The following is a 9,976-nucleotide window of genomic DNA, read 5'->3' as shown; positions in this document are numbered from 1 at the left end:
ATTTGCAATGATTTTTTTTCCCACTCAACCTCTTATTGTGTCTTTGCTTGGTATCCACCCTAGGGTAAGAGGGTCAATTCACCGAAGATCAACTCACCTGGTCTCGATGAACATGAACCTCCGCTTTGAAATACCCTATAAAGCTTCAAGTAGTTTTAGCCTGAAGACCTATAATAAGAAAGAATTTGCTGTCCTGTGAGGCAATCCATTCCACTTTTGAATGGTTCCATTTGTTAGGAATTTTTTAAATTTTTTTCATCACAATTAACTTTGTTTCCACAAAAAAATGCTGAAAAAATATCACCCTAAAAGCCAGAATTAACCTAATTGGTAAAAGAATCACAAAGATTTATTAAAGATCTTTTAAAATTGAACAAATGCCAAAAGAGGTACAAAAGGTCACTGTAGAAAATAATTTCTTAAAAAATTTGAATGGAGCAAGTAGAAGTCAATGACCCTAAAAGATTTTAAGAAACAATAAAACAAATTCCAAAAGAATAAAAGAAAACATGAACTATCTCATCAGAAATACAATGTGGAATAAAGATTGAGGAGAGATAATTTAAGAATTATTTGACCACTTGATCCATGATGCAAAAGAAAAGAGCCCAAACCTCATTTTGCAAGAAATTATTGAGGGGGCAGCTAGGTGGCAGAGTCAGGAGGACCTCAGTTCAAATCTGACCTCAGACACTTAATAATTACCAAGTTGTGTGACCTTGGGCAAACCACTTAAACCCATTGCCTTGCAAATTAAAGAAAGAAAAGAAATTCTCAAGGAAAACTACTCCAATATTTCAGACAGAAAGAGTAAAACAGAAATGGAAAGAATACACTAATCATCTTCAGAAAGAGATTCCAAAATGAAACTCCCAGAAATATTATAGCCAGATTCCAGAGATCCTTGATAAAGGAGAAGAATTGCAAATAGATATAAAGAAACAATTAAAATATCAAGGAGTCACAGGTATCATCACACAAGATTTAGCAGTTCCAGTACTAAAGAAAACTAGGACTTGGAATATGATATTCCAAATGGCAAAGGAAGTGGGATTACAACCAAGAATAATCTATCCAGAAAAACTGAGTATAATCCTTCAAGGGAAAAAATGAATAGTGAAATTAAGGACTTCCAAGCATTGTTGGTGAAAAGATCAGAGTTGAATAGAAAATTTGACATTCAATCACAAGACTCAGGAGAAGCATAAAAAGGTAAATATGAAAGAGTAAATATAAGGAACTCAATTGGAGTTAAACTGTTCTCATTCTTTTGAGGGAAGATAATACATAATTCCTAAGGATTTTTATCATTATTAAGGCAGTTAGAAGGAGTCTGCATAGGCATAGGGCATTACTGTGATTTGACTAGGCAGGGATGATCTCAAAAAAAAGATGAAGTGAGAAAGAGGGAATACTCTGAGAGAAAGAATGGGACAAATTTTCTTACATAAAGAGGGTGGGCAAAGAAGAGCTTTTACAGCAAAGGGGAAAATGGGGGGACATTCCTTGAACCTCACTCTCATCAGAATTGGTCCATAGAGGGAAGAATATATACCTATAACTATATATGGATACACACACACATTCACTCAGTTGAATATAGAAATCTATCTTATCCAATAGTGAAATAAAAGGGTAAGAGGATAAGAGATCTGGGGGAGAGATGATTTGGGAAAACAGAATTGGGGGAGGCAGTACTCAGAAGGTCAACTTTGGAAGAGGAACAAGACAAAAAGAGAGTGAGAAGGATAGGCAGAAAAAAACACTATGAAGGAAAATACACAATTATTATAAATATAGCTATGAATGGAATGAGCTATCAAACAGGTGCAAATAGTAGAATGGTCTAGAAACCAAAATTCATCAATATGTTTCAGCTGAAGTAAAAAAGGCATGGGTGGCAATCATGATTTAGGTATGAAAAACAAAATTAGACTCAACTGGAAGAGATAAACAGGAAACTACATTTGGCTAAAAGGGATTTTTCAGTAGCTTCTCTGATAAAGGCCTCATTTCTCAAAAATATAGGAAACTGAGTCAAGTTTATAAAAAAAATAAGAGCCATTCCCCAATTGATAAATTGTCAAAAGATATGGACAGTCAGTTTTTATAAGAAGATATCAAATCTATCTATCTAGTCATATTTTAACTGCTCTAAATCACTATTGATTGGGCAAAGCAAATTAAAGCTACTTTAATGGGGCAGCTAGGAGGCGCAGTGGATAGAGCACCTGCCCTGGAGTCAGGAGGACCTGAGTTCAAATTCAGTCTCAGACACTTAATAAGTACCTAGCTGTGTGACCTTTGGCAAGTCACTCAACCCCATTGCCTTAGGAAAACAAAAATCAAAAAACAAACAAACAAAAAAATTAAGTTATCATCTCATACCTATCAGAAGTGACAAATGCTTGAAGGGATAAGAGAAAATAGGAACATTAATGAGCTGTAGGTGTAGTTCAACAATCATTCAGAAGAATAATTAGAAACTATGCTCAAAGTACTATAAAACTGTGCATAGCCTTTGATCTAACAATATCACTGCTGAGTCTGTACCTCAAGAGATCAAAGAAAAAAGAAAAGGATCTCTAAGTACAAAAATAGTTATAGCAGCTCTTTTTAGTGGTAGCAAAGAATTAGAAATTGAGGGGATGTTCATCATTGATATACAGCTGAACAAGTAGTATATGATTGCAATGGAACACTACTTGAGTCAAAAGAAATGATGAAGGAAATGCTTTAAGAAAAAAAAACATGGCAAGACCTATATGAAATGATAAAAAAAAGCAAAGTGAGAAGATCTGGGAGAACATCTGGGAGATCAATGTGCACAGTAACAGAATGACCAATTGTGATTTGGCTGCCCTGATCAACAGAATAGTCCAAGCCAATTCCAAAGGACCTAAAAAAACACTATCCACCTCTCAAGACAACAAGTATCATTTTCTCACTATTTTTCTTTTGCTATTTTATGATATAGTAAATATGTAAATATACTTTGCAATCATCCCATGGCATGATTTCAAGATCCTTCACCATCTAGGTCACCTTTATCTAGAGGTTTTCCAGCTTATTAGTGTTTTTACTAAAATGTGTTTTCCAAAAACAACACAGTATTATAAATGTATTCTCACTACCCCTGTAGATTCCCCCAGACCTATACACTGTGTCTCTTGATGCAATCTAACATTATTAACTTTTGTGACTGCTATATTTTATTCAATTCAGCAAATATTTATTAAATGCCATCTCTATGTAAGATCCTATGCTAGGTGCTGGACACTAGACAGCAGATGTCTGAGACAGTGTATCACATTATTGATTCATACTAAGCTTGCAGTCCACTAGAGCCTTCAGATTCTTTTCAGATATACTGCTACCTAACAATGCTTTACCCAGCTTGTATTTTTAAAGTTTATTTTTTAGAGTAAGTATTTAATATTTATCACTATTAAAATTTCATATGATTATAGTAATCTCAACATTCTAGAATATCAATATCTTTGAGGAATCCAATATCTAACATATTTGCTGATTGCCATTTGCAAATGTGTTACACTATTTATGCCTTTAACAGTCATTTTTATAAGAGATAAATAGCAGAAGACAAAAACAGATTCTTAGGAAATCTATTAGAGATCTCCTTTAATAACTGCTCTTTGGGTCTGGACAATTAGTTGATTCTGAATTCACCTAATCAATTCTCTTATACTTCCTGCCAGTACTCATATTCAGCAGCACAGGTCTCCTGACTATTGTATAAACAAAGCACTCCATCTCTTGACTCCAGTAATTTTCTCTAACTGTCCTCAAACCTGGAATGCTCTCCCTTCTCATCTCCACTTCTTAGTATTCCTGGTTTCTTTCAAATCTCAGCAAAAACTGCATCTTGTATTAAAAAACCTTTCCCAATCTTTCTTAATTTTCTTAATCTTCTGTTGATTATCTACAATTTATCTGTATATAGCTTGTTTGTTCATAGTTATTTGCATTTTATCTCAAGCATTTGATTGTAAGCCCCTTGAGAGCAGGGACTGTTTTTTATTTGTTTGGGTTTACTTTTTTCTTTCCTTTCTTTCTAGTGCATTGTACATAATAGGCATTTAAAAATTTTGTTGACTTTGTTGTTATTATTAGTATTATTATTCAACAACCTAATTTTGAGTTATACGTCTGCATTTTACTTGAAAGAAATCTCTTACTATGAATGACAGATAAATAGATGCATACATAAGTAGATAGATAGATAGATAGATAATAGGCAGTAGATACATAGATAGATAAATGACAGGTAGATAGATAGATGATAGATGATAATGGTTTGTCCTTCATTCTAGAAGAAGACCATGACATCTAGGGAGATGATGCTGTGACAAGCACACGAACTGGATTTGAATGGGGGGGGGGGGGGCTGTGCTAAGTCACCAGCCTCACTTTCTCCTTCAGAGTCATCTGGATTCAGTGGTCACATATGAATCAGAACAACTTGAGATAGCCCTAGATACGAGACAATCAGAGTTCAATGACTTGCCCAAGTGGCAAATGTCTGAGATTCAAATTCCTGTCCTGACTCCAGGACCTCTATCCACTGCACCACCTAGCTGTCCTAGATAGGCAAACAGATAGACAGATAGATAGATAGATAGACAGCAGACAGATAGACAGATAGACAGACACAGACAGATATAGATACATTAGGATTGGGTAAAGCCAAACAGGAGAGAGGGCAATACTACTTTTTTTTTGTTTGCAAAGCAGTGGGTTTAAGTGACTTGTACAAGGTTACATAGCTAAGTAATTATTAAGTGTCTAAGGATGGATTTGAACTCAGATCCTCCTGACCCAGGGCTGGTACTCTATCCACTGTACCACCTAGCTGCCCCCTCAGGCAATACTATTTTGAAGAACAGAATTTGAATTCAAGATTTGCTACTCATTAACTATGCAACCCTCAAGAAATTCCTCTTCTAGATCTTGGTTTTTGTATTTTTTTTTTTAATCAGTAGACTAATAATATTAGACTAGTGGACGTCTTTTATCTCTTTGAACTCTAATTCTATGAAAGGAGTGAGAGCATAACTAGGAATAGAAGGAAATTCAGCTTTTGTTCCTAAAATGCAGAGTGTGATTATGTTTGTTTTCTTCAGGATTAGAAAGTTACAACTTAACTTCATATTTGAATTTCGAGAGTTTCCTTTGCTCATATACTCTGTATGAAGTATATGATTTTTTTAATGATCTTTTAAGATCATTAAATAAACATGTCAAAAGTTGCCATAACACCAGGACACTAAAAATTTGTTCATGATTAATAGGGAAATAACTTCTTTGGAATGAAATGGGCAATTTTACATTTTAAGGACAACAGAAGAAAAATTTATGATATTGGATACCAGTTTCAGGCAAACTATTTAGTTTGGCAAAAGAAACTTCTGATTTTGCAAAGTGAATTTGATAATTAGAATTTTTACCTTTAAACAATAAAGCATGAAGAAGTATGTGATGTATTGGCTCAGTATTATGTTTTTGGTATCAGATGAGATTTAATGTTCTACCAGAGGGATGTATTTCCCCACCAAACTTTAGACCTAAGAGACAATACTCCTTGAAATATACTTGCAGATTTTCCTAGTCAAAAATCCTAGGACCCAAAATAAACTGGACAAAGACTAAAAGAAATAGAGATGGAATTGAATGATAAGGATTAATGGGCATAGTTCTCTGAAGGATGTTTAAAAATAGTGGATATCTCTAGGGAACTGTTGTTGCAGGTCCAGCAAAGTCCTTAAAGGCAGAGATTGTTTTTGTATTTCTGGCACCTAGCAGCATATTGCCTGATACAGAGATAAATAGAACATTTATTAAATGTTCACTCTGTCCCAGGTACTGTGCCAACCACTGAAAATACAAATACAAGCAAACGACCTTATATTGTAATGGTATTTTTGTCCATGTCTTCAGAATATCTTCCATAGTCAATCGGCCTAATTCATTAGTTTTTTTTTCTGGTTCTTTTAATAGTGAATGGGAACCATTTCAGTACTTGGGCTGTTAATCACTCCCCATACACAACCTGTCAAATATCCCTTTTTGATTCATACATGGCCTTGACTTAATGCAAGTTACATTTAGTGAGTTGTTCTGGTCTACTTATGGCTACCAATCAAGTGGGTGATTCTTTAGTTCACCCACAATTTTGTCTGCAGTGTTCCATGATTCACAGTTATAGGAAGTCACTGGGAAAAATAGCAGTATTAAAAAGTGGACATTTATGCATTTTGTTGGAAATATTCCATTTCATAAAATAAATGTAGCACACTCTTTTCCTGCTATTCAGTTCTAAACTCATCTTTTTGTCATATGTAATGTCTGCCCAAAAGGTATGTACTGGCCAAAAAAATTCCATCAGTGGTATGTCCAATAATAATTTTATTCAAATTGTAATCAGAATGGTGTATTCCATGAAATAGGAACTTCTAGGGGATCTTAATATCTATATAGAATTCCCATTCCTTTCTATTTAAATTTGGTCAGTTACATTCTACATAATATTGAACATCTATATTTTGATTTTTTTATATCTCATTTGCTATTTATAATGAAGTTACCTTTGTGCTTTCACCTATCAAGGAAATTTATATTATTTTAACATATAGTGGGGGGTTTTCAATTATAGAAATCTGTATTAGTACATAATGGGGAAAACATAGCAAAATATTTTCAGCACAGGATTTCATGTGGAAGAAATGTTTAAAAACTTTTTACTAATTCCTTATGAATAGAATGCCATAGGGATGACAAGTTCAAAATGAGTTAATGGTGTGATGATTAGATACCCAACTTATAGAAAGAAAGTCAATGTCCCAAGTTAGTTTTCCCTTGTCAGGCAACATCTTGATTCAATTCCAGATATTACTTTTTTCAGCAAAGACATTGATAAGATAGGAAACATCCAGAGAAAGATGATTTGGATGGTGAGAGGACTGAAAATCATGGCATAGAGTATTGGCTAAAGCAACTGGGGATATTTAGCTTGGAGGAGAATACAAGAGGAAAACTATTTATCTTCAAGTATTTGAAGGGCTATCTCATGGAAGAAGATTTAGATTTGTTTTGCTTTGCCCCAGATGGCAGAGCTAGGAACAGATGGGCAGAAGCTACAGAGAAGCAGATTTCAGTTCCAGAAATGAAAATCTTCCCAATAATTAGAGCTGGCAAAAAGGGGAATGTACTGCCTTAAAGGTAGGGAGTTCTCCTTAATACATGTCTTCAAAAATATACCAAATAATTACCTAAGATATTCTGATGAGGGCATTCCTGCACTTATGTAATAGGTTGAATTAAGTGACCTCTGAGGTCATCCAACTTTTTGGATCATGCATTCTATGAAATATATAGATAAGTCTCAACTATATGCTCAAAGAGATACAGAGATTTTAGGTAAGGTAGAATTCCTGCCCTCATGTAGTTTTCCACTTAGGAGGAGATTATAAGAGAACTTTAATTTTAAAAGTAATACATAATAGAGATGCAAGCAAATACCATGTGAACTCTGAGAACTCTTTTTCACACAAGATACTTCATTTCCCTACTCCAAGCATTTTCACTGACTATTCCTCACATCTGGATTTTTTTCCTCTTCATTTCCACCTCCTACCTTCCCTGGATTCCTTCAAGTTTCAATTAAGTTTCATCTCAAGCTACTTCTGATACCCCTTAGTGTTAGTGCCTTTCCTCTATTGATAACCTCCAATCTATCTTGTTTGAGTATAGCTCTTTGCATGCTGTCTCCCAGTTAGTTTGCAAATCCCTTGCAGATAAAGACTGTCTTTTGCCATTTTTTTGGATTCCTGGTGCTTTATATAATGTCTGACACATAATAGGTACTTATATTAATTGACTAAATGACCAATGAATTGATGGAGAGAAGTGAAGTGGAAATCATGGAATGGATTTCTATACATACTTGTTCATATATTATTTAAGGAGAGGAAATGATGTTAATATTCCTTTATGTTAAATTTAGCTTCCACCATTAGGTAAATACACTTTTCAAGGGGGGGAAGTAAGATAGGGAAGGGGACAGGCACAATACTAGTTATAGCAAAGCAGAATCTATACTTGATCTCAGAACACTGGATAATTGTATTAATTGACATTTGTTGATAGTGTTTTGCTGGTATGCTAACCTCATGGGAAAGGAGAAGAGAATATTATTCAGTAATTGTCTATGTTTACTGTGCATCTCCAGGCTCAAGAGAAGGCACAATTGGCAAGGTTTAAGTATATGACAAAGACAAAAGTTTCCATTGGAAAGTATACTAAAATAGTGGAGGGGAAAGTCTGAAAATAAAGTGATTTTACCCCTGAAAAATCCTTCCCAAATGTTTCTATAATCGAGTTTGGGGTGACAGTTTCCTCAAAGGTAAAGTGAGGGATTTAGATCAGGTGATTTTTTTTTAAAGTCCTAGCTCTAAATCTCAGTCTTCTATTATTTCAGTTAAGGAGTAATAAACTCAGATGCCAAAAAAAGAAAAGTAATGTTGTCAGGGTCTGTCATTATGGACACATGAGTTTAATGGAGAAGTAAGCAATAAGTAGCAATGAAGCCATTATGATAAAGAAGACTAAATAGGCAGTTTAGAATGCCAGTTATTCAATGAATCACTGAAATGATTTCTCTTTGATACTTCCTTCAATAATGAATTCCTTGCCATTGGAGGTATTTAGATAGAAGCCGAATAAGCTCTTACTGGGGACACTGTAGAGAAGGGTTTCTTAGCCTGAGATCTATGACCTTGTATTTAGATAGATAAATACATAGATAGCTATATTTCAGTATAGTTTGTTCCCAATATAATTGGTATTTCAATATCATTTGGTCTATAATATGGTAGATAACACATTTTTTAAGTTATTAAAAACATTATTCTGAGAAGCTTTCCAAAGGATTCACCAGACTGTCAAAGAGGTTCATAATGCCAAAAAGATCAAGAACACCTGATCTTAGAAGGAACTCCCACATTTGTATGTGTGTGTATAGGGCATGGGTGGGTAAAGTAGATGACTTCTGTCATTTCCAACTGTGAGAGTCTATGAATTTATTAATCTGTTCCTATGTTATTTTTAGATTTGCAGCTCACAAAACAACTTTTCTGAAAAAAAAGGTTTCAATTGATTCTCTCGTATGTTTTAATTCCCAAAGTAGGGCAACTTTCAGATGCATCATTAATAAAACCCATTTTCCAGGCATATACTATATTCAGGGCACTGTGCTAAATTCTAGCTAGATTTTTTGTTTTGTCACTCTGAAAAGGAGATTTAAAACATTATGCAGAGCACAGGATAATAAAGACAACAAATGCTATTTCTTTAGTCTTCCACTGAAGCAAGGGTTCTTCACCTGGGGTCTGGGAACTTATTTGTTTGTTAAAATTTTGATGTGGTATTTTGACATAATTGATTTCCTTTATAATTCTCTATATTTAATTTTATTCCTTTTGAAAACACAATTCTGAAATGAAGAGCATAGGTTTCTGCAGATTATTGAAGGGGTCCATTGCACATAAAGAAAGGAGAGAAGTCTTGCAATAAAGTCTTACTGTGATGCCTCATTTGATGTGGAGGTAACCCTGGATTCTTGAAGGGTATACAAGAGGTGGTCCAGTGGTAGAGTCTTCTGATGTCTCAAGACCAGCTGAATTAAGGATTCATCAGCCATTTGGATGAAGGAAGATTAATTATTTTTACCACAACAACTCTCAAAGACTTTTTGAAAGTATGCATTATTTTGGTTTTTTTCCTGGGTCCAAAATGTCAGCAAAATGCTTTGTGTGTTATTAGTGCCCAATAAATAATTTGAATTCTAATACATTCCAGAGGAATTGTGATGTACCATAACAGAAGGAGTATCCACTGCAAAAGTAGTTTCTTTAGAGCAAAGAAATATAAAAGCTAATCAGTATGAAAAAATTAAGAA

Source organism: Macrotis lagotis, chromosome 4 (assembly GCF_037893015.1).
Source record: "Macrotis lagotis isolate mMagLag1 chromosome 4, bilby.v1.9.chrom.fasta, whole genome shotgun sequence".
Taxonomy (NCBI): Eukaryota; Metazoa; Chordata; class Mammalia; order Peramelemorphia; family Peramelidae; genus Macrotis; species Macrotis lagotis.
The sequence above is the reverse complement of the archived record's forward strand: the minus strand, read 5'-3'. Positions refer to the sequence as shown.